At 45.5% G+C, this 25,890-nt stretch overlaps 1 long non-coding RNA gene across 1 annotated transcript; it reads right to left on the bottom strand.

The window, feature by feature from the left end:
* LOC109549458 (uncharacterized) lies at positions 1-20,226 on the bottom strand. Its single transcript, XR_002175749.3, has 4 exons — positions 17,959-20,226; positions 13,852-13,896; positions 12,022-12,090; positions 1-730 (listed from the first exon to the last, which is right to left on the bottom strand). It is a non-coding gene; the product is annotated as an uncharacterized lncRNA (long non-coding RNA).
* Between the last annotated feature and the right edge of the window lie 5,664 nt (positions 20,227-25,890).

Below are 25,890 nucleotides of genomic sequence, written 5' to 3'. Positions count from 1 at the left end.
GGATTAGGAGTCAAGAAACCCTTAACCCACTCCATGATCTTGGGCAAAGCACTTCCCCTCCAATTCCTCATCTAAAGTGGGAATACCAGTGCGTATGCTGACGACCTCAGAGTGCCATAATTAAAAGGCATGCTCACCTGGGTGTTGTCATCCAATGAAGATAATTAGCATCCTAGACCTTGACCCAAAGAATGACCTCAGGGCCCACCCTTGGTAAGGTTTGCCCATCTGTGTTCACCCTCTCCATCAGCCACCTACTGAGAACTAGTGTTCACAGTTGTGACCCTGGAGTCACATTCAGCTCCCGGAGGACCTTCTGAATCATCCCAGAATGACTAAATCAGGAGTGGAATCCTCAGAAATTTATAAAGCACCCATGTTCACCATGGTGACTCTCAGTGAGTCAGGATGTCTTAATTTAGCTGAAACATCCCACCCCAGATCCAAGTAGATTAATATGAGAGAGCCATTGCTAGCGGGTAGTGGAGTCTACTGGTTGCTTTGAAGAAGAGTACCCACATTCAACTGTTGACACACATTTGTGCAGATCCAGGAGCTTTATCTTCCTGTGGAGCCCTTCCTCTGAGGACTTCCTCTTGCTTTAGTCTTTCATACGGCATGGCTTCTTCTCATAAAGTGGCCAGTGCATTTCTAACTTCATAGAATACTCACTCATGCATCAGCGTTGCCTGATAGCCTACACATCTCAATGTCTCCAGGATAACAGTTCCTAAAAAATAACAGTGGAACACTAGTTACAAGGAATGATAATTACAAAAAGATTGTCCTCAAGTCACTTCGGGAAGTATACTTTAACAGCAATGTACAATTATAGAGGTCACTGTGATGACCATGGATCCTTTTTCCATGGCCAGTCATGTGGGACTATTGGTCCAGGGCACGCTTTTTGGTCAACACAGCTTTGAATCCCTGGGATGTCTAATGGTACCCAAGCTAGGTTTGTCTTTGGAAAGCTCCTGTGTGACCCTTACTGCCTGGTAAATATTCTTCTAGGAGATGTCTTTACAATTACTCTGTACTCAGACCTGGAGAATACCCAGGGGGTTCCCTGTCCACCTTTGTCCCCAGGGAGCCATGCTTCTGAAGCATCTTCAGTAATTAATTCACAGACGAGCCACCATTACTGCCCCACCACACATGTACACTGCTGTTCTTGTTCACGGACTAGTGCTTTTGTTTTTTTTCAGCCACACCCTATGGCTTGTGAGACCTTAGCTCCCAGACCAGGGATGGAACCCATGCCCCTTGCAGTAGAAGCACAGAGTCCTAACCACTGGACCACCAGGGAATTCCCTGCGCTAGTGCTTTTGATTGGTCTTTTCTACTTTGTACAATTGTCTTGCCCGCAAATGCCTATGCATAAGAGACTTGTATAACCTCAATCGAAGCATCAAACCTTGAAACAATCGCGGGATAAAACTCAAGGCCTCAGTGCCATGACATTGGGAAACGGCTTACCTTCTCTGGCCCAATTTTCCTCATTTATAAAAGAAGAAGGTTGAACTTCTTTACTTTCCCTAACTCTCTTCAAACTTAAACTCTATTCATTTTCACTTAGCAGGATCAAACAAATCCTCAGAGCTGGGAGGAAAGGAAAGGGGGTGTCTGCCAATACCTAATACTACAGTATACAGAAGAGAGGGCCTGAGTGTCTTTGGACAAGTTTGATAACTTCTCTGGGTCCCCATTTATTAATCTGTAAAATGGGTATAGTTATACCTACCTCACATAATTGTTGTAAGGGCTCATTGAGTCAATGCATGTATTAATGCCTGAAATTTAACAATTGACCAAGCCCCTCACAAATATCCTCCAATCCGCTAGAAAGAAAGGAGAGACTGGACATTGGCAATGGAAAGAAGAGTAAAACATCACTGGATCAAATCATATCACTCCCTATCTCAAATATTGGCCTTGGCTTCCCATTGCCTGAAATTCACACTCTCAGGCATTCAGAGCTCTTCACCCTTTAATCCCAAACCACCTTCCAGACTTATTTTCCACAACAGTATATTTTTCCTTTACTCTATTTAGGTTAACGTAGAATTCAATTTCTAGCTGTTCTTACAACGAGCACCTCTGTCTTCCTGAAGATTTTCCTTTCATTGCCAACTTTGAAGGATCTGGGTTCAACTTTATTAAAGGACCTGGAAACTCTTCAGCTGAATCCCAGACCACCTATACTTTCCCTTTTCTCTCCCCATCCCATCTCCTCCCAGCCTCCTAAATAGGTCTTTAGGTACAGGGATTATTGAGGAATGAGATTGTTAGAGCTCTAGAGGACACTTGGTCTCTGGCTCTGGGTACTGGCCCACTTCCAGCTATTTTAAATCATCATCATCATCGTCATCATCATCCTCTACTTACAGCTATTTTCAAATTGCTCTTGAACCTCATTTCTCCTCTCCTATGATTCTGGAGTACAAATCTGCATGTCATACATTCACATGTGGTGCTTTTCTCCTATATCGTCATAGTGAGCCCATTGTTCTGAGCTGCCAGAGTTGTGTTCTGATTCTCTCCATCAAGACGCTCTCTGTGTCTCCCTTCTCTATGGCAAACACACAAATTAAAAAAGCAGAGGGTCTCTGTCTTCACCCAGGCCATTGATTAAACTCTTGAAGGATGCATAGCAGGGAGTATGGTCTTAATATCCTCTCCTAAGGCTCATGTTGATTTGCTAGTGAGCACATTTAGTGCAAATGGTAATTCAAGTAACTTAGAATCCATGTAACTGTTTTAACATTCACCACTCATGACCCCAACTTGTCTAAAAAAGACCCCAACTTACCCCTAAAAGACCCCACTGAAGGCCATGCTGAAATCCAGACACTGCTCATGAAGATATCATGAGACAGCTAGTCTAACCACCATATTCCAAAAAAGGCCTTTGGCCTTAAGTGGTTGGCACATCGGTTGGCATATTGGGCAGGACGGAGCAGACTCTTCTGCAGTAACAGACAAGTTAGGAAATCTCCACGGATTATCATGACACTTTATTTTCCAGGCGTAAGAATTCGAGGATGGGTCAAACATTTCTCCGTCTTGTTATGCTGCGTCTGGAGCAGGGGCCTCTAAGGCGGCCACGGCAGAGAAAGGCGCCATGCCAGCTCTTTCCCTCACTCTCCATCCACGAGCAGGAAATAGCCATGTGGCTCCAACCCAAGTCAAGGGGACCTGTGAAATGTCGGGGAGAAAATGACTGGTGGCCCAAACCAGCTCTGCCACAGCTGGGTATGTTTCTGTGTGTGATCCCATGATCCTGTTTTCCCTCTTCTGTGCTGGGAAAACTTGATCATCCACTTTAGCCTATTTAACAGTTCTAGAATCCTCCACACTGAAGTCTTTGGACAGATTCCATTAGCACCAACCACAAGAGTCATAAATGCCAGCACGATAACCTGGATGTTCCAAAATATTGCTTAAGAAGTCCCTTTCATGTCACTGAAACACACGCACACGCACACGCATGCGTGCACGCGCACATGCAACCATCTAATCATCTGGCCCCTGGAGGATGAGAAGTCTCAGTTCCCAAACAGCAAGCTTGACCAAGTCTGATGAATGAATTTCTGAAGTTATTTTTGTTTATCCTCCTACCCTTGATACTATGATTTGCCTGTGGCAACATGTGTGTAGATTAATGAGGCTTTCAGCAGCTAGTGAAAAAACGTTCATTAGCTTAATTATCCACACCTTCAGAGGGAGGGCAACTCGGGGCTGTCAGGACACAGCAGAGTGTCTGTGCCAGAGAAGAACACCCGCTCCATGCTGCTCAACGAGAACGGTCTTCCCTGGAGAGCAAGGTGAGGAATGGGGGAAACAAGTACGCAGAGGCACAGAAGACAAAAATGACAGGATTTAGTGTGATTTCCCAATTGCATGCTGAATGTGCATTAAGCATGTAGCGCGGGGGATCCTTTGTAAGCAAGCACCTCCTATGCTTCTAGCCTGCTTTATCCTCGTGCATCAGACAGAGGCATGAAACCAACCTCTCCTAAAAGTCCATAGCAATGGAATGTATGGATTCTTGCCAAGATCAAATGATAAAACCCCAAGTCCTCCTACTTGTGGACTGATCTGACTTTATGTCTCAGTTGTGGTCAGCTCCCACCTTGGACCTAGGACTTAATGACTCAGAGCTGGCCCAGTGCGCCTGTGTGTCATGCTTTGCCTCCAAAGTCTCCCACTCTGCCCCCCAAGGACCTAGTCCTACTTCTAAGCCCCACGCCAAGGGGGAAGTTTCTCCCATTTCTTCCTGCTGCCGTCTCGGCCTGTTGCCTCTCCCGGTCTGCCCGTTGCTATGCTCTGCCAGCTAGGACCCATCTTTTTCTTATCATCCCAGACATGGAGTTTTCACCTTGGCCTTCACACACAGTGGCTTACAGCACTCCCTGCTAGACCCTGTGCAGGACAGAGGTGGTCCTATGGGGGTTCACGGGGCTTAGGAGATAAGACTCAGACATGGAGAATGATGACTAAAGGAAAGAGAGCTTCAGCACCTTGTAAATCAGTCTTCCTCAAACTTGCTTAAGCATAAGAATCATCTTCTAAAGATAGAACTTCCAAGGCCCCACCCATGAAGATTCTAATTCAGAACACCTGAGGCTTAGACATTTTGTTCAAATGTCTTAACAGTTTAAAAAATTGTTAAAACATTTTTAACAAGCACCCAGGAGACCTTTATTATGAGGAAAGTTTGGAAAACACTACTAAGCAACTCTATGACAGTAGTAGTGACTACTGATTAAAACCTCTACCAGCCAGCCAAGGTGCTAAGAAATGTACATATATTGACTCATTTTAATTATCTCAACAAACTTTTCCAGTTAGGTGTTAAATTCCCATTCTGCTAATGAGAAAACCCAGATCCAGATACATGGACTAATTGCTCAAAATCATACATTTAGCAAGTGGCAGAGCTAGGGTTCAAAACTTCATCTCCCTGACTCCTGACCCACGTCAACTAAAATAACTTGTTTCTAAAGACTAAATGCTGGTGTAGACAAGTGGTGTCTGAGCATTTTTGGTCTAGCACCATATTGATAACAGAATTTTGAGCGTGCACCTCCAATGTATGTGTTTTTAATTTATATATACACACTATTATTCTAATATATTATTGATATTATAAAATATATATGGCAATCCAAGAGAATTAAGCAATTTTAGTAATTTTTATTTTATTTAGCAATACCTAAGAACTTTTTTTGCTTTCCTGAAAAATCACTGCTAATAATAAAAAAATTTTTAGTGAGATCAACGTGATTTTGCTTTCCTGAAAAATCACTGATAATAATAAAAAAATTTTTAGTGAGATCAACATGATTTTGCTTTCCTAGTTTTTTTCAGTCTTGGTTGAATCTTTATGACATAGTGATTAATAGTTTGGTCTTAAATTCAGTTTGGTCTGACACCTGCTTTTAGTTGCTGTCATTGTTGGAAAAGAAGCCTCACAAAAATATGTAGATTCAAATGAAATAAATGCAACAAATAAATGCATATAAATGCCTTATTCCGTCATAATACTTATTTCTCAATTCCATCTACCAACTATGCAAAGGTATTTGGTGAAACCTGGCAAGTAAATTTCCAACTTCCCTGATGATGACCCATTTTTCCTACAATTTATTGGATTTAGAAAAAAAAAAAAAAAAAACTAGTTCAAGGGAAGTCCCTGGTGGTCCAGTGGTTAGGACCCCGCACTATCACTGCCAAGGGCCCAGATTCAATCCCTGGTAGGAGAACTAAGATCCCACAAGCCACTCAGTGCGGCAAAAAAAAAAGCCAACCTAGTTTAATATTCAATAACAATTCATTTAGAAGCTTAAAACAGGCTAGAATATTCTGTTTCAATCTTTTCAAGAGTAGAGGTATAGGTTATATACGTCATTTTTAACAATGTTAACACTGGAAATGATTCAAATCTTCAGTGCTCAAACACTGTCTTCACATAAAAAGTATCTTTTTCTTCTTTTCAATCAAGAATAATATGCATACAGGAAAGCGTACGTAACATAATTGTCCAGATCAATGTAGCTTTACAACGTGAGCACACCCGGTTAACGACACAGATCAAGAAGCATTATCTGCAGCCCCGTCATCAAAAGCCCCTTTGTGCCTTTTCCAGTTATTTCCCCCCACCCCCAAGGGTAACCACTCCACTCTCCTAACTTTCAGATTAGTTCTGTGTGTGTTTTATTTAACATCATATAAGTGGAATCCCATAGGAGGTACCCATTTTTGTGTCTGGCTTCTTTTGCTCAAAATCTCACTTGTGGGATTCATCCATATGACTGAGGTTGTCTTGGTTATTCATTCTCATCGTATGTAGTACTGTCTTGTGTGAATACACAACAATGAGTTGATCCATTTCACTTTTGGTGGGTGTTTGGGTAAATTCCAGTGTTCGAGTATTAGGAAAAGTGCTGCTATGTGCACTCAGAACCATCTTTTGGTAAACACATGTTTGCATTTCTGTTGGGTATATCCCTAGAGTGGAATTGCCGGGTCACTGTGTTTGCTTTTGTTCTGCTTTTGTAGATACTGCCAAACAGTTGCCAGAACAGGTTCCATGAATTTACATTCCCTGCACTGTGGGAGTTCTAGGTGTCCCACATTCTTGCCCACTCTTGGTATTGTCTGTCTTTTTCATTTTAGCCCTTTTGATGCATGTATGATGGTATCTCACGGTGGTTTCTAAGGTGTTTTTGAAAGGCAGTTACTGTCTCATTCATTATTAAATCATGACACTTAACCTGCAGGGACAACTTATATGCATGCTTCTGTTTTTTCAAATATATCTATTATAGCTCACTCCCAACAGTCCCGTGTCAGCCTTGAAAAGGTCAAATAATTTGAAACCCTTGATTTTGTGTTCATTCACTGTTTCAAGTACTTTGCCAAAAAAGAATAAGAGAATCTCTGCTTGAGCAGAATATTTTCAGGTGCACTCCCTATCTAATTACAAAGTATTGTAAAGATTCTGCTATACTTTAAACTTCTTGCCTCTGTACCATGATTCCCATCAGTGAAATCCTATTTTGCTCTGTGCTTTTGTGACTTTAACCTCCTGGCTTCAATAGCTTGCTATGGAAAAATGCAGCAATAAATTTCACGTATAGTACTAGCTGGTGAAATTTACCTTTTTTTTTTTCTTTTCATTCCAGTCAACATAAATACAAAAAACGTTGCTTAAGAAATGTTTGAAATTTGTTAAGAAATTCATTGACTATTGAAAATGTATTTTTTCTGGTATCTCTTTCCTTTAAGAGCTGACAAGAAAGGGTGTTTTAATGTATTTCATTACTGAAATGAAGAATCTAGAAATAACGTAAGCTAAAATACGTTGGAAACATTTGTACTTTCCAAATTGTAATTTGGAAAGTAATTGTATTGCAAACCTCTCACACTGAATTACTTAAGTTTTATTCAACTCTTCAGCAGACGTTCTATGCATCTGCCAACAATATTTAATGACCAAGGAGTCCATTGTAATATATCACTATGTACTTTTTAGATATTTCTTCAGCCATTTCACCATAGCAAGAGTAGCAAGGGTTTGACCGATGGATTATGACATTAAGTAATAAGTTTAAAATGATCACATTTAATCCAATTTTATAAAGGGCTGGGTTGAGTATATTATGGCTTTAACCAGTTGAAAAATTTTCTAAATGTCTTGGCGATTGCAATGGCTTCATCCTTTTACTAGCTATGTCAACACGCAATATTCACTCAAGGACACAGTCATCATTAATGATAGTGGACCACAGATCCTATTTCAAATATCAGTCTTAATAATTTTTTTAAGTCTTTTGACCAACTTTGTGATTGATACACTTAGACGGCCATTATTTTTCTCTTGTAATTAGCTGAAAAGCCGCAAACGCTAGGGGTTGCAGATGGACAGAGTCAGCCATGCTCCTACTGTTCCCTGGGTTGGCATCATTAACGTGGTCCTCAGCCTGCAGTTTCTTCACAGGAATCATTTCAATCGCTTGTCCGTTTTGTGAGGATTAGTTAAATTGAAATGAGATCTCCGAAGCTGTAAATCCACTTAACAGGACACAAGACACAAACAGGCAAGGTTTATAGGAGGCGTACAAATTTCCATTTCAGGAAGTCTCCTCTGAATAAGGAGTGTTCCTCTGCACTTCACCATGGGAGTTTCCAAGGTCAGAGCTCTCAGGGTTTCTAGAAAGCATCTTGTCAGCCACCTCAGGCGATAAATGAGGAGTTGGAGGCATCCAGAGGAAGAGTACAGACCATGGAGCCTGAGGCGGGCTCTGGTGGTAGACAACAGAGGTTCAAGTCCCAGTCTCTGCCACCTCCTCTCTGTGTATGCTGGAAGAAATTATGCTGCCTCTCTAAGCCTGTTTCCCCAGCTGTTTCCCCACACAGGGCAAACGCTACCATTTGTAAATGATATCTCCATAAACCCATCTTTAAAGGGAAGGAAAGGAGGAGGGAGGGAGGAAAGAAAACATCAATGCTAAAGTCTGAAATTCAGTAGAGATTTTCAAAGGAGCTTAGAGGCTCCCAGTGGTAGCATTTCTGTCTTGATTACCCGTGTATCCCTGGCATGCTTAGCACATAGTAGATGCTTAAAAGTTATTACTGATTGTAGTGGGTTGAATGGTGGCCCCAAAAAGATACGTCCATGTCCAAATCCCTGGAACCTCTGAATATGACCTTATTTGGTTAAAGGGTCTTTGAAGATGTAACTTAAGGATCTTTCTTTCTTTATTTATTTTTGGCTGCATTGGGTCTTTGTTGCTGCATGTGAACTTTCCCTAGTTGCAGTGAGCAGGCTTCTCATTGTGGTGGCTTCTCTTGTAGTGGAGCACGGGCTCTAGGGACGCGGGCTTCAGTAGTTGTGGCACATGGGCTCAGTAGTTGTGGCTGGTGGGCTGTAGAGAGCAGGCTCAGCAGTTGTGGCACACGGGCTTAGTTGCTCCACAACACGTGACATCTTCCTGGGCAAGGGCACAAACCCACGTCTCCTGCATTGGCAGGCGGATTCTTAAACAGTGCGCCACCAAGGAAGTCCCAACTTAAGGATCTTGAGTTGAAATTATCCTGGAATATATCCAGGTGAACTCTAATCCAATGACAAGTGTCCTTGTAAGAGACAGAAGACACAGAACACGGAGGAGGAGCTCATGTAAAGATGGAAACAGAGACTGGACTTATGCAGCCACAGGCAAGGATGGTTAGAGCCACAGAAGTTAGGCAGAGGCAAAGGGGGATTCTTCCCTAGAGCCTGTGGAGTGACTGCAACCCTGCCAGACACTGTGATTGTGAACTTCTGGTCCAGAACTGTAAGAGAATACATTTCTATTGTTTTAAGCCGCCAAGCTTGTGGTAATTTGCTACCATAGGCCTAGGAAATGAATACACCAATCCCATTGGCTTCATGTGATCGTGCAAATTTGGTATTACCTCATCCAGTGATTTCCAAACTTAAGTTCTGCAGAGCCCTCTGTGGCCCCCATGATGCAATTTTGTATTTAGAGGTACTTCTAAGATTCTTTGTAATTTAAATATTCTGCAGCTTAAAAAAACTAAATTAGGGAATTCCCTGGCAGTCCAGTGTTTAGGACTCAGCGTTTTTACTGCCATGGGCACGGGTTCAATCCCTAGTCAGGGAACTAAGACCCCGCAAGTCACGCAGCTTGGCAAAAAATTAAAAAAATTTAAAAATTAAAAAAATCTAATCAACCAACCCCAAATCTTAGCCAACTCTAAATGTTAACACAGAAGATCAGAGAAGTTACATAACGTGTCCAAGTTCCCCTGCAAACAAGAGGCAGAGCTTCGGTCAGTACCACCGCCTCCTTCCTCCCTCTGCAAGGCTCTGCCTGTTCCCCAAGGAACCACCAGTACTCCAATGTCCTTGGAAAACAAAGAGGAAAATACCAGCTACACTCCCGTTATAGTGAACGACAAGGCAAAGATGCCCTCGATTATCAGCGCCGCCATCCAGCATTCAACTACAGGTTCCAAACCCTGTGAGAAGTGGAGATGAAGAAAGAAAATGGAAAAAGAGAAAAAGGAGAATTCAAGTAGTGGGAGCTCCCGACTGTCCACAGGAGATGCAAGGAAAGCGCCCATGGTATTGACACCTATGAAGGTATAACATTCTTCCACCATGGACTGAGCTTTCAGCTCAACCTGCTGTCACTTTGGAGTCAGACGGCAGTGAATTCCCACTGTGGCCCTGTCACTTAAGTCTGTGTAACCTTGAGCAAAGTTAACTTCTCAGAGCCTCAGGGCCCTCTGAGGAAACAGCCACCTTGCAGGATGGTTACAGAACGAAGGTTGCAAGAATTAAATGACACGACACAGCCTAGGGATCTGATCCAGATTCTGGAGCCAAGCTGGTAGACCCTTGCCTCTGTGATACTAGCTGTGGGTCTTGGACAATTAGCTCTCTGTGCCTTGGTTTTCTCATCTGTACAATGGGGTATGCTACCTGCCTCCAAGGGTCATTATGAAGGTTAGAATAAGCTAATAGTTATAAAGGACTTAAACAGTGTCTGGCAGAATAGTGCCGTATGAGCATTTGTAAAAACAACATGAAAATGTACCTATGGAAGGGGAAGGTTTTTCTCACCTCCTCACAAGAAGGGACTCCTAAGTGACTTAGAATTTGGTAAAAAGACAGAATTTTGATTGCATAAAATGCATCAATGTCAGTTTTAGCAAGAGAAAAGTTTGCTTCTCTGCTCCACTCTAAGAGTCTGAAAGCCCCCTCTCTGCCTAACTCAGTGTGGACAGAAAGAGCGTTTGATAGAAGTCTGAGAGTTTGGTGATTGGCTGGCAGTGAGAATGCTTTCTCTCCGGTGATGAACTGTCACGTGCCAGTCTTTCCAACACCACGGGCGTAAGTGAGGGGCGTGCACATGCACAGCCCCTGGCACAGCAGAGGTGGTGAGTAATTCTCTCCCACTGATGCGATTAGGGTTACTCCAGGCCTGGGACCAGGCATTCCTGGACTATGGCCGCAGGTCTTGCTAATTTGAGCCTAATTCCTGTGACACTGGTTTGCAGGCATCTAGCTCATGTCAGCTGATCACTGAGCGCTCTCATTCCTCCTGACAAAAATAATAATAGTAATAAACACCAAGTATGTATCCAGCCCTCTGCTGCTAGGCTCTGGGAACACAGAGATGAGCTCATGGCAAAACAAGATTAACGAACAGAACATTGCAAGTCCTGTTAGGTGGGATCACAAAAGAGACACTGCAACTAACCAGGGAGTGAGTGTAGAACAATTACGGAGCTCTTGCTACGTGCTGAACATGACTCAAAGCGTTTCCCTTTATTAACTCATTCCACCCTTACAGTCACTCGGTGGGGTAGATGGTACGGCCCTAATTTACAGTCAGGGAAAATGAAGAACAGAGAGGTTAAACCACTTGCCTAAAGTCACACAGCTAATAAGGGTAGAATCAATGTGCATCCAGATAGCGGGACTCCAGAACTTGTGCTCTCTGCCCCTCAGACTGGGCTGAGGTATCCCTGGTTGGTGACCCATTGCATTTCACCTTTGGGTTCTCAATTCCCTTAGCATCAGAAAAGAGAGTGGGATCTGCCTAGAATGCCAACGCTGGACTCCTGTCCAGAGAGAGGAACTCATCTTCCCCTCGGGGCCCTGCTGCTCAAGGTTATTACTGTGGATGAAAAATGTCGCCTGCCATATAAGTAAACAAAGAATGTTGCAACCATCAAGCCAGCAGCCACTGTAGCTGCCCCCAGCTGTGCACCCTGAGGGGATTCGGGATACAGAAATGTAGGATACTGACCCTAGGTAGTGAAGGTGCATATCAAAGGAATGATTTCAATGAGTCCAGACTCTTGCATCTTCCCAGACAGAGAAAATGCTAAATTCATTAACTTGAGAGGTCTGGTTTTCTTCAATTAACAGTAATTTTTTGATGTTCCGGCCACCTGGTTTTTGTTGCAAAACTCCTGTGTATCCTGGCCCCCCCTTACCTCTTAGGAGCAGTCCATCAGAGCCATCTGAGAGGCTGTCTTCCAGACGTCAGTCCTCAGAAGAATCCGCTGAATAAAACATAGTTCTCACACTTTAGGTTGTGCTTTTTTTTTTTTTTTTTTGGTGACATTGGTATATGTAGGTATGTAGGGTGAAATTTCAAGGACGATGCTTTGATGGTGTACCCGTGACTCACATTCTAACAAGATCAGACTGACTAAGGCCCAGTATGATCAGGCCTTGTACCTGACTTCACATCCTATTTTCAGCGCAAATCTGGAGATGGGTGTTCATGTCCCCATTTCACAGATAAGGAACACAGAGGATTAGAGAGACCTAGTGGCCTGTTTAAATCATAAAACAAACAAGAGAACTCCAAAGCTCATGCCTTTTCCACTGTACCACATAGGCCATGGAACCACTAGAGAAAAGCCTAGAGCCAGATAATTCAGAGCTTCTGTTGCTTAAAGGGCCAAAAATCTGAGGGTGAGGAAAAATAAATAGCAACGATAATAGTGGCAGGTAACATTTACTAAGCTCTTCACATGCCATCCTAAGCACAGTATCTCATTTAATCTTCTTACCATCGCCGTGACATGAGTTCCTTTTTATACTTGTTTTACAAATAAGGAAAATAAAGCTCAGATGATAAATGATTTGCCCAGTTTGTATGCGGTGCAGCAGGAATCAAACCCCAAGAAGCCTGGATCCAGAGCCCGTACTCTCAGTTCCTCTTGCCTTTGCAGCCAGAGATGAATCCTCTAACAGGCTCAGCCTCTGCACGGCGGGGTGCCCTTGGGTGCCATACCTCTCTGAGAGTTGGCTTCTTCGGCTGCAGGTGCAGGACCCATAAAACCTACCTTCCAGGTGGTAGTGAGGGGCCATTGAATCAGGATCCCTGGGACCTGGGGGCTGGGCATGAGCACTGTGAAAACTCCCCAGGTGATTCTGAGAAGGACACAAGGTTAGGCTCCATCCACTGGGCCCGCGTGGGTTGTAGAGTCTCTCATACTTTAACGTGATATGCATGTGCCTTCTGGCGCAGCAAGTCTGGGGTGGGACCTGAGGTTCTGCATTTCTAACCAGGCCTCCTCCCCCACCCCGAGGCTGGTGGACCACACTTTGGATACCAAGACTGTAGGTCCTGGTGATGATATGAATTTTATTTTACGTGCCAGGGAAGCCCCTGCAGACTTTTAAACAGGGGAGTGTTACCATTCATTCTACCACATGCAAGGATCACTTCAACTGCTGTGTAAAGAACAAAGCCCTGGGTGATGGAGAGGTGGAAGGCTGCCTAGAAGCAGGAGGCCCAATGTCTGCCGTGGTCCAGAGACGACGTAAAAGGACTCCTCTCCTCTCTTCCAAGCAGGAATGGATGGGGAACCAAGCACGGCGCCCATGCCCAGCCCAGGAGGCCAACACTGTGTAGGGATGGATGTCATCGAGCCCGGGAAGGGGCCAAGAGTGGGCACGCTCCACTGGCCTCCTCCTGCTTTTCGCCTTGGCAGCCTCTAGAGAAGGATGCTTCTTTGGGCACTGGGTAGAGAGCTTTCTCTCCTCGGCTACTGAAGGGCCCAGTCCAAGAACAACACACCCTCTGGGAAGACCCAGCAGGCAGGTTGGAGCGTGGGATCGAGATTTTCCAGAATTCCACAAGTCTATCTAGACCTAGTCCAGAGCCTGTCACCCTGACCAGTGGCCCTTCCAAAAGGTCCAAAAGCCCCTCGGCCTTTCTCGCCCCTTCTTTTGGGTGCTCAGATGAGAGTTCAGGGGGAAAGGATTTTGCTTCCAAAGGTGTGGCTGTGAGGGTTCCATAAAAGACTCACCTCTCCAGGCTCTGCATTTTCCTCTGGGCCGGGTGAGTCATGCTGCTGGAAAATGACAAACACGGGTAAATGAGATAATAAGAATGACACGGGTGACTCAGCTGACATCGACACCCATCTGGCAGGGCTCAGACGCCCCACAGAGGACAGGAGGCTCATTTGGGAAAAGAGGATGATTGTGCATGAGGGATCACTCAGCACATTTTTTTTTTCTTGTCCTGGTTACAGACAGCTTCACAAAGTGCTGCTTTCTACCAGGAGCTGCCTGAGTCTGACAGGCCCTGGCATTACTCACAGGGGAGGGGGGTCACAGCCTGGAATCAAGGTCCAGGGATGGACGGATGTGTGCGAATCTTCCATTGACTGTTGCAGAAAACGGCAGCGCCCTTCCCCCAGAGGGCTGGTCTAGGCCTCATTTTCTCCCCCAAATCCTCCAACAGAATGAATTTGGACACTGGGGTGTTTATGTGTAAAATAAGAGGGCTCTGGGATTTATTTTAAAAATTCTATTCCCTACTCTAAAATCACTGGGAGGTGATAGATGAACTGAGACTGGCAAAATGTTGATAATTGTTTGACTGAGTGAAGGATGCATGGGTCCATGAAACCATTCTTTCCACTTTGGGATATGTTTTAAGTTTCCATAATAAAAAAATTTTTGTGGTTTTCATTTTAAAGAGATTTGGTCCAGTCACCCCTCATTAGCCTTTAAGCTTCTGGAGCACCAAGATCATGCTGGGAAAGTTTGACCTCACTTCCCCTCATGGGCCTCAGTTTCCCCAGAAGCCTAGCCGTCTCCTGATAAAGGAGGAGGCATTGGTTTCTCTGAGCCCTTTTCCAGCTCTGCTTCCCTGTGAGCTGATCATCTCCATGGATTCCAAATTCTCACCGCCCCCCGGGCACCTCAGCTCGTGTTTTCATAGCAAGTTTGTGTGACCTGTGTAGTTTAGTGGTTAGAGAAGACATTCTGGAACTCCAAGGTCCAGATTAGAATCCTGGATCAATCACATCCTAATTATGTGACCTCAGACAGCTCACTGAATGTCGTGAGATGTCAATTTTCTGATCTGAGAAATGGAGATAATGATATCCACCTCATGGGGTTATTATAAAGATCCAATGACCTTAAATTTGTAAAACATTTAAACAAGTAATGTTCAATGAAGAAAAGGGAAAGGGCTTCCCTGGTGGCGCAGTGGTTGAGAGTCCGCCTGCCGATGCAGGGGACACGGGTTCGTGCCCCGGTCTGAGAGGATCCCACATGCCTCGGAGCGGCTGGGCCCGTTAGCCATGGCCGCTGGGCCTGCGCATCTGGAGCCTGTGCTCCGCAGCGGGAGAGGCCGCCGTGGTGAGAGGGCCGCGTACCGCAAAAAAAAAAAAAAAAGAAAAGGGAAAGGCTTCAGAACCCAGCTGGTTCTCTAGGTAAGGGTCAGTAAACTCTGTCTCCAATGTGCCAGATAGTAAATATAGTAACTATTTTTGGCTTCACTGGTCATATAACTTGGTCACCTCTAGGCTGAGGTATCTTGAAGTTGATATGCCTCTTCCATCTCTCTCTTCCCCAGCAGCAGCTGCCCCACAGGCCGTATATTCCAGAAGGTGTCACTCACTGCCATTTACAAAATTCAAGAGAACCCACAATCTGCGTTGTGCTTTAGCAGAGCGAGAGATAAACCAGGCTTGTATTAAGCTACTGTGATCTCTGTGGCTTATTTTGTTGCTACAGCATGACCTGGCCTGGCCTGACACACAGGGTACAGCCCTTGAGGCCATAAACAATATATCTATTGTTTTTTTCCCAAGCCCACTCCAAGTTACACAAACTTTCTTCATTTTATTTCTTTTCATTTTCATAGACCATCTCAAATCCTTCTACTGTGCCAGCCGCCATCTCTAAATACCTTCCAATCTGTGCATGCTCTTCCCTAAGCCAGTGCCCAGAATTGATGATGACCCCCCAGATGGGCCTTTCAATAGAATGGGACCACTTACAGGAATACACCCTCAGGTCACATCAGGTGTGCGTGGGGGGAGGGAGGTCAGATCTTATTTTTGGTATATATGGAGTTTCCGGTGAATCAAAACCCTAAGCATTTATCCTCGTTGCCTCTGTGAAGCCCATCTTCTTGTACAGGTTTTGTAAAATTGGCTTTTAATGGAGATCAAAATGCTCTGTTCCATTTCCTCCTAGGCTGCCCTGCCAGCCTCTCGACAGCTATCACCCAGCTGAAGAGAACAGGACGACCTGGAGGAAGAGGCAGAAAGTGTTGCCGAGTGTCCGCGGTTCTTTATTTCTTACACACAATAGTCCAGGTTCTTGGAGGGATTCTGAGAAATGAGTTCAGTTGGAGCTGTAGTTATGGGGACTGTTTTTTCCAAGCTGAAAATCAGGATACCGATCTGATAAAAAAATGTGATGCGGACTTCCCTGGTGGCGCAGTGGTTGAGAGTCCGCCTGCTGATGCAGGGGACACGGGTTCGTGCCCTGGTCCGGGAAGATCCCACATGCCGCGGAGCGGCTGGGCCCGTGAGCCATGGCTGCTGAGCCTGTGCATCCGGAGCCTGTGCTCCACAACGGGAGAGGCCACAACAGTGAGTGAGAGACCCACGTACTGCAAAAAAAAAAAAAAAATTTGATGCCCTCTGTGAGGGACAGCCTGGGGGATTAATATGTAGGCTGACTTTGGGGAATTTTAGGAATATTGGGTGGTCCTTTGGGTTAAGAGGAAAGGACCCTTGGCCACAAGGCTTCCCCAGGCAATCTGGAGGGTACGATTATAACAGATCCTGTCATCCAGAGGCCTTGGAGCAGGAGTGGGTCTAAACTGCCACCATAGGGTCTGTAAGAGACTGAAGGGGCCACAGGGTGCGACCCACAGGTAGGGAGCAAGGGAACTGGGCTTTGGGGCCAAGCAGGCCTGCATTCAAATCCTAGTTCTACCCTGACCTACCATGTAAGCCTCAGGCATGTCCCTAAAGTTCTCTGAGCAACAGTCTCTTCACTTGAATTCCATTTGAATTGTGACCCCTCCCTTAAGGTGGTGTGAGGATTAAAGGATGAAGGTCTATAGACTCCAGGCTCTTAGGAGGCGCTGGAGCTGAAAGTACCATTTCTCATCCCTTCTTCTCCCACCAGGTACTAGGGTGCTTCTCTCACTGGGTGCTTATTCCCACTAGATAATAGATAGAAGGAACTGTCTGTAGAAATGAAAACAATTCACTTTATTTAAATGTAAAGGTGGATTTCTCTCTTTAGAAATGGAGACTGCCTTGGAGCAGTGGTTCACATCGCATGTTAGAATACGGATACGCCCTCTGGATCCATATTCTAGATAAGGGGAGTTTTTATAAAAAATCCCAATGCCTGGGCCCACCTCCAGGGAATTCTGATTCAAGTGGTCAGGGTGACTATGATGTACAGCTGGGTTTGAGAACCAAGGCCCCAGCACCTCCTACCGCCCACCAAAAGGAGCCCACCCACATAGCACTCACGGGTCAAGGAAGGAACTCTCTCCAGCAGACAGCTGAGAAGGCAGTGCAGGTGACACACGATTATATCTCAATATTATCTTGAGTAGAAAATGGAAAAGGTCTTGTTGAAAAATCCATTTGCTGATATGTGTCTCTTGGAATTCTAAACCTTGCACACCCTACCTGATTGAAGTAGACTTGTTTTTTTAATTAATTAAGAGGCTGGCAAAAAAAGAAAGGAATCATCTCTGTTCTTTAGCCAACACTTTTCCTAAAACAGCTGCAGGGAGAGGGAAGGTAGTTTAAAGCATGAAGAGCAAAAGTGCAAGGAACTATGTCAGAATCCAGCAGGTCCAGAAGGAGAAAGAGACGTGAAACCCTGCTCCACAGACAGATGTGACTCAGTGAACACCAGTCTTTCCCAGTATCCCCAATATGACAACACAGCTGTTCTTCCCATGAGGAAACATGAGTAAAGCAATAGAGAGAGGGAAGATCTGTCTCTAGGACTTTCAACGAGGATGAATATGTTGATGGGATTTCACACGTCTATGAGTCAAGGCAGGAAGGTTAAGAGCATCTGTGGAATATTCCAGAAATCACACCCGCCTCATAAACCCCAGGGCAAACTCTTACCTTCTTTTTATTCTTCACGTGCTCCTTCAATCTTTATTCATGCAGCCAACACTTCGATGTCCCAGGCACACAGTGGGAGTTCCAAGTACCAAAAGGAGGTAGAAAAAGGAATTGGCTTTCCCTGGTGCTTTAAAAAAATTCCTCAGACACCATTATATCAGGAGGAACCAAGGCTGGCTACCCAGAAACAAGGCTGTCCTCACTTTCGAACGACCCTCTTCAGGCTCAAGCCACCTGAGTCTCAGCCGCAGCCCTGCAGGCCCCCTCTCCTCTCCCGGCTCGTGCCATCACTTGGGCAAGTCACCTGACTCCTCTGCAACTGGATTCCTCACTGATGAAGATAATGGCAGTTGTTCAACCTGCCTCGCAGGGTTGCAGTGAGAATCAAGTTTGTACAAACGCAGGATTGGGACTTTTGAGAATATGTATGCAGATGAGGGCTCCAGAGAATGGCATAGGAGGTGGGGCTCTGCCCTGCCGCCCCCCCACCAAATGGCAGTGATGAGGGGAAGAAGCAACCTGCTGCTGATGGTGCTGTCAAGGATGACCAGGGCCATGACAATGACCCTTGTCGTCTCAGAGTACAGATTCCTTACACAGGCTGAGCAGCGACCAGGTAGAAAAGGGAAAGACTCATAGGCAGACCGCTGTTTCTCCTCTCCCTGGGAGCCTACCTTGGTTTAGGGCATAATCCTAGACAAGGAAACGCACATGATTTAATTTGTTTTGCGATTCCTTTTCAGCATTTTCTTTTTGTTTACATTAAGGATGAGTGTTCCATGGAAGGTGTTAAAAAAAATAATAATGATCAGATTAGAATTGGGTGGTGTCGCCCACCACTGATAAACAAGGCTCCACCGATGATGTTGATATCCTGCCTTTCTGCCCAGGTACTCAGCAAACCAGTGCAGATGGGATCTCACCTGGGCACCAGACACTTCCTCTGGACCCACAGGAAAAGTGAGGTACCCCTCCCTTAGGGATGCTTTCCCAAGATGTTGCAGCAATCTTTATGAGCTAGAGAACAGAGGAGCGAGGAGGGCAACTTATGCTTATTGAGTGCTAACCAGGTGAGCCTCACAATTACCTTGTGCAATAAAAATCAAGATCCCCATTCTATAGATGAGACAACTCGAGGTCTCACAGATAAAGTAACTCGTCCAAGATCACGTTGCTAATAAGCAGAGGAACTGGAGCTTGAGGAAAGCCTGGCTCAAAGCATTGTATGCTAAGTGCTGTGGGAAATGCAGAAGTAAATATTCCAAGGTTAATATGCCCTTTAAGGAACTTTCAGTCCTGTGAGGGAGAAAAACAGGTGCAACTGACATAAAATATAAGGTGGAATACAATAAACAGTAACATACCAGTGATGGACTCAAAGTGTCCAGAGGAAGGAACAATGAATACTGATCCCAGATCCAGATGGCATTTGAAGGGACCCATGAAAGATGGGTAGAACCACAGCCGGAGGAGAACAGGGAGAGGTGGGGAAAGGAGGGAGGGGCCGTGAGGGAGAAACACCAGCCCTGGCGAAGGCCTGAGAGTCTGAGAGTACCTGCCAGGCTGCGCAGCAAGGACGGCGGAGACCACACCCTGCTTCCGATTCCTTTTCTTCCAGGAAAAGGTCCAGGCAAGGCTCACCAGGACCTTCAGAAACTGGGCTGCTTCCCAAGCCGTGAACTGCCATAGTTGTGTCAGTCTCCCCAACTTCCTGCGCCCTCTTTCACACCAGAGTCACTCTTGATGGGGCATGCTTTCCGCTCCCACCGTCCACACCTGACTCTGTCAGTCTGCATCCTAACCATCTTGAGTGCTAGATATCGTACCCTCACCCCAGGAAGATCAGGCTCCCCTCCAATGGGCTCCCTCCAGCTGACCCTCCATTTCCCATGTTACGGCACTCACCCAACTGCACGGCCGGCACTCACCAGTGTGCGTGTCTGTATCTCCCAGGAGGCCGTGAGCCCCATGACAACAGGGCTCTCACATTGTTCCCCAGAGTGTAATGCAGCTCCTGGCACATAGGAGGTGATAAGCGAATAAAGTAGAATGGCAAACTTAATCAATGAACTGACCATAGAAAGAGAGGAGAAATGGGGAAAGAAAGGAAATGGGGGGGCCAGCTTTCGAGTTAGAGCAGGGCTTTCAGTGCCAGGTCAATTTGTTCCATTTTTACCACGTGGCCAATGGGGAAGGATTGATGGGTTTCGAGGAGGGAAGCAATCCCTCCTGTGCGTCGGGATGTAGTGTGGCAGACAGAGAGAGAGCGGGGCTGGAGGCAGGGAGAGTCCTTAGGAGGCTTTTGTGATGGTCCAGACAAGAAGTGAGGAGGTGGACAGACTACTCTCTTGAAGAAGCCTTTTAAAAGCTGGAACCAGAGGGCACAGAGCACATCCAGGCTCTGGCTAAACTGGCCAAGAGTTGTCCTTGAGAGTTGGCAGGATTCCACGACACCAGAGATGACTGCTGTGGACAAGCCTGGGGAGGGGTGAGAAATCGCCATGTGTGCATCGGAGCTCTTAAGAAATACTACATGAATAAATGGAAGCCTTGGCAAGAGCTTCCCTGGGAAACCGCCTATTCCATGACTAAGGCTCTGAGAAATCTCTGCTCATGGCCTGGCAGAACCTTCGCCAGCCAAATCTCTCATTGAAAACCTCAGAGGGCTTCTGGGAGCATGTGGATAATGGGCTGTGGGAATCTCGGGTCATAAAACGTTCACCCAGCTGCTCGAGTGCCTGGCTGGGCAATTAAGCAGGATGCTCTCAAGCAGATCAAAAGACTCTGGTGAGGTGATCTCAGGAAGCTTCCTGCCCTCCCTGTGAGGAAGGCAAGAGTCAGGTCTCATAATCTTCATTTTACAGATGAGAAAAGTAGTTTCCCTGGTGACTAAGTCCCTTGGCTGAAGTCAAACAGCCAGCAAAGGGTGGAACCCCAAATAAGCATCACAGTCACCCAATTCCCAGGACATCATTACTCCAGAGCCTCCCACTCCATGGAGGCTGGACGCTCCTGGGAGGTCTGGACCCACACTTGGGATGTTAGGGCAGGGAGTGGTCCACAGGGTCTATTCCAACCATTTAGCACCCACGGACACTTCCATGAATACACGGCGACTTGGCGTCTGCCCTTGGCAACATCAAGACGTCTTGATGGTCTTCTCACATTAGCAGTTTATGAAACCCAGGCCCCCAACCTAACAATAACAACCCAGTTACCCCTTGGCCCACCTATACACAAACCGTTTTAGAGGGCATACTCAATCTTAGCGGTCATCTTACAGAACTTCTCAAGTTCATAAAGTCGTACCTGACTTCAGATCCCAGTTCCGCCCTTGCTATTCCCAGGACCTAGGCAAGGTACTTAACCTAAGTCCCACTTCCCACATATATGAACTGGAGATATACAGAATACCTCTCTCATTGTGTTATTGTGAGGAGTCGGTGAGGTCAGGCACATAAAAAGCATAGCAGAAAGCCCAGCATGTGGTAACCATTCAATAAATGTTAGCAATTATTAATAGCATTGCTCACATGAGTGATCTGAGTTTGAAAAGTAATTCTTCATTCTCATAGTCTGGCTATTAAGTTAAAATCTTAGTGTTTGACCAATTCCTTCCCTTCCGGGACAAGGAAGTTCATTTTTACTCTTAATAATCTCAGCTACTTGCCATGTTTTAAACAAGAGATGACTCATTACTCTTAATGCAAAGGATACCTGTTACAGCAAGAATGCTCTAAGAGTCACAGAGATGCGTCTGGCTTGTCATGGCCTCAAAATTCTTTCTGGGGTCCTGCCTTGTACTTCCCTTGTCTTGTCATTGCCACCTGGTCATCCACAGGTCCAGGGTCCAACAAATTAAAGGCAGCTAACAAAGAGAGGCCAGAGGCTGGGCTTCTGAGACAAGGTGGCATGCGCAGTTGTGGTCCCTAACTGCAATAGCATCTTGGCTTGAGTCAGTTTTATAGTGTTTCCAGACCTGGAAGGCTGACTCTCCAAATGAGCCCGGTTACTCAATATGCTTGAAAAGGCATGTCCTATTGTAGGCTCCCGTTCTTTTTGGATATCACTGTTGCACTTCATACACGCCAACGTCCTACCCTCATCCCATCAGCTCATCCCGCAGGTCACCGGCAGTTTGGTGACAGTTCCCATACACTCCTCTGCCTTCTTACTCCAAACCCCTACATCTCTTGGTCTGAGCTCTTTCTCGGCCACAGGAGTGCACCCCCCTCTCTCAGGGCAGGCCAGGGAGATAATGCTTCCATGAGTGACCCTCAACTAATACAGGACAAGAATTAGTAAATAAATACCCCAGTTACCTCATCCCTCAGTGCAGCGATTTCGAGATCAGCCAATACTGCCTCTTAAAGAGTCCCTAGCACAACTGAATCCCAGGAGCCCACAGTGACAACTGACTCATTCGCGCACCTTCACTGGCTTCCGCCTTTCCCTGGATGACTGCCTTACTCCCCTAAGGAAGCTTCCTCAGATCACCTCCGTATTGACTGCTGGCACCCAAATCTCTGCCTGGGGTCTGCTTTCGGGAGCACCCAAACTAAGACAGATTCTTCAATGAAAAATAGTTGTTATACTAAAAGTGCACAAATCATTTAACTCTTAATATTAAATTAGGCAGACACTGGCACTGAAATATGATATGGAGCAAGTCTAAAATGAATAAAACCCCTGGTTACAATGTCTCTGTCTCAACAGACTCCCCTAATGCCGACCACCAGTTAAATCAAGGTCAGGGCCTTGCTCACTAGTCATACCAGCCCCAGCCATGCATACGATGTGAGTCCTTCCAAAGCCTGTGACCAGCCAGTGCCGAGCTCTCAGAAATAAATTAATTAGACTCTCCAAGGCCAAGAGACAGCTGCTTTTTGGCCCACTCAGTGTCAACTTCCCGCCATTCTCTTTCATCCTTTTTTTTCCAGATCACAGACTTAAAAGGAAAAAAAATCAATGTACCCTCTCATCTTTTTCCTGCACAATCTTCAGAAATCTTCTCTTAGCTGAGGAAAGGCATCTTCTCAATGACTTATTCAAAGAATGTCCTCCTCCTAGTTGCATTCCTCATCTGTATCAAATAAGTACCCTTTACTCAGCTCTGCAGATGTGGTTAAGTTGTCCCTTGACAGACTGATTTTCCACCAAGATTTGTTAAAATTGTATTTGAGGGTTTTGTCCTTCTGAATATTTCAAAAATATTTGGAACCTAACAACAGCTGTTAAACAAAATTATATAGTCAAATTTGCTGTGCCCTGAAATGTTTTCTAGATTTTCACATGTGTCTTAGAGGAGGTGAATTAGCTTTTTTCTATTGCTGTGCAACATGTTACCACAAACTTAGAGGCTAAAAACAGCACATATTTATTTCCTCACAGTCAGGAATTCAGGCATTGCTTAACTGGGTTCTCTGCTTAGGGTCCACCAGGCTACAATCCAGGTGTCCGCTGGAATGCGTTCTCACCTGGAGACTCCTCCACTGGGAAAGAACCGACTTCCAAGTTCGTGCAGGTTGTTGGCAGAACTCATTTCCGGTGGCTGTCTCACTGAGGGTCCTGGCTGCGTGCCGGCTGCCAGCTAGAGGCTCTCCTCAGATCCAAGAGGTACCCACAGCTCCTTGCCACGTGGGCTCATCTATCATGGTCGTTTACTTCTCATCTCCTGTTATTCAACCCTTGTATAATCCCCTCCTGATTGTGGGCTGAACCTAGTTACTTGTTTCTTATTAATAGGAAAAAAAGTGATGGGATGCCAATTCCAAGACGAGATTGCAAGAGACTGTGACTCCTGTCTCGTTTGCAGTCTCTCTTCCTCTCACTTGTTCATTTTGATGAAGCCAGTGCTGTGTTGTGTGATGCTCTATGGAGGGATCCACATGGCAAGGAACCAAGGAGGGCCTCCAGCCAACAGCTCCTGAGGAACTGAGGCCCTCAGTGCAAGAAACTAAATCCTGCCAACAACCGTAGGAGCGAACTAGAAAGCAGAACCTTCCCCGTCAAGCCTTAAGAAGACTTCAGCCACGTGAGAGTCCCAGAGCCAGAGGACCCAGTTAAGCCTCTCTTGGATTCCTGACCCAGATAAAGCTATGAGATACTAAATGATGCTGTTTGGAGCCACTAAGTATTGGAATAATTTGTTACACAGCAATAGATAACTAACACACCCCTCACCAATGGTTTGTGCCCAATACCTTAGTAAACGTCATCCTAAAAGAAGAGCGTTGGGGCACTGTTCCAAGGAGATAAGTGGGGCAATGCAGAAAACAAAGGGACAGCTTGAGTGCAATGGCTCAGAAATTTCTCAATAGCCTCTTTACATCTTGGAGCTTGACCCAGAACCTGTGAGCAGAGAGGTTGAAACCGAAGCAAACAAAAATTAGAATTATTCCATTAAAATCTCCTTGTCTATTAAGAGGCAAGGTGGCCTTGTCTTGCAGACAAGATGCAAACAGAGATAGGCATTCTCCTCAGGTTGTCAGGAACACAGTGAGATGCTGGATGGAGACAGTAGCCCCGATACAGATACCAGTCACACCAGCCTTGGCAAGGGCCACCAAAACTTGGCTGTAGACATCAGAGCAGAAAGCTGGAGATGACAAAGGAAGAGTAAACACTACATGGGAGCCAGAAGGACGGAGTTCACATGTACACATGAGCCATCCCCTGGGACTTCCAGAAATAACTGAGGTGAGAGCCTTGGCAGGGAGGAAGAGAATAGCACGAGGTGAGCATGGGTAAATATAAATATTTATTGACGGTGACAAAGTGATGGATGTGATGGAGATGGTGACCCTGACCCTTCCCCCAATCTTTGATCCCTGAGGGCTTAGGAATATAAAATCATTTTCTTCCTAATGGTTTTATAAGTCCCTACAGTACAGAGGTGACGAATATGGATGGAGAGAAAGACACAGTGGTCTTTCCTATTTAATGAGTTGAATAGAAATAAGTTTATGCTTCCTCCACTTGCCCCGTCCCTTGGTTACAGGCTGCTTTTTGGGCCGGGTCTGCCGAGGGCAGAAGCCTGTGTATTCGGGGCTGCATGTCAGCCAACTCATCATCACACCACAGCCAGGCCCCATCTCCAACTGTTGGAAAGTACAATCTCAAAGCCTTCCCCTTCCTCAAAGCTCAACCCACTCTTGGTCCAGCTCCAAGAACAATCAACCCAGAAAATGTGGAATGGAGAAAGCATCAATGCATGCATGGACCATTTCCAAAATAATAAATGATGCTGTTTTAAACCATGAAGTGTAGGGGTCATTTGTTACACAGCAATAGATAATTAATACACCCTCAACTGATGGTTTGTGCCCCACGCTTTAGAAAACAGCATCCTAAAAGACCAACATTAAGTCACCATTCCAGTGGGGTGAGTGGGATAATGATGAAAAAGAGAGGGACAGAAAGCTGGATGAGAAATCAAAAGCCTTGGGTTCTGGTACCAGCTCTATCAAGACTCCCCAGCTGTCTGAGCTCTGTGAGATCATTTCCTCTTCTGTAAAGTAGAATTCATGATAAATGCCTTTCTTACATCACACTGTTACTGTGAGACTCAGATTACAGAACCCGAGTGAAAGCTTTGTAATATGTGAGGTTATAGCCCAAGTAAGGGGTTATAATCATCCACATTATATCATCATCATCTTTATTGCTGGCTGTTACAAGGTAAAGCCAACAAAACTTTGAAAGGCTCAGTCAAAGTCCAACCAAGTGACTAGAAACCACTCTAAGTATTTGGAACCAGGAGAAATTAATATAGGAAGTGGGTTCCACAGGTGATGGAAGGGCTGGAAAGCCCACCAGAAAATAATGGGGGTGACCCAGAGATTAGTAATAGCAAGAAGGGCTTCCCTGGTGGTGCAGTGGTTAAGAATCCGCCTGCCGGGGCTTCCCTGGTGGCACAGTGGTTGAGAGTCC

Source organism: Tursiops truncatus, chromosome 17 (assembly GCF_011762595.2).
Source record: "Tursiops truncatus isolate mTurTru1 chromosome 17, mTurTru1.mat.Y, whole genome shotgun sequence".
Lineage (NCBI taxonomy): Eukaryota > Metazoa > Chordata > Mammalia > Artiodactyla > Delphinidae > Tursiops > Tursiops truncatus.
The sequence above is the reverse complement of the archived record's forward strand: the minus strand, read 5'-3'. Positions and strand labels throughout refer to the sequence as shown.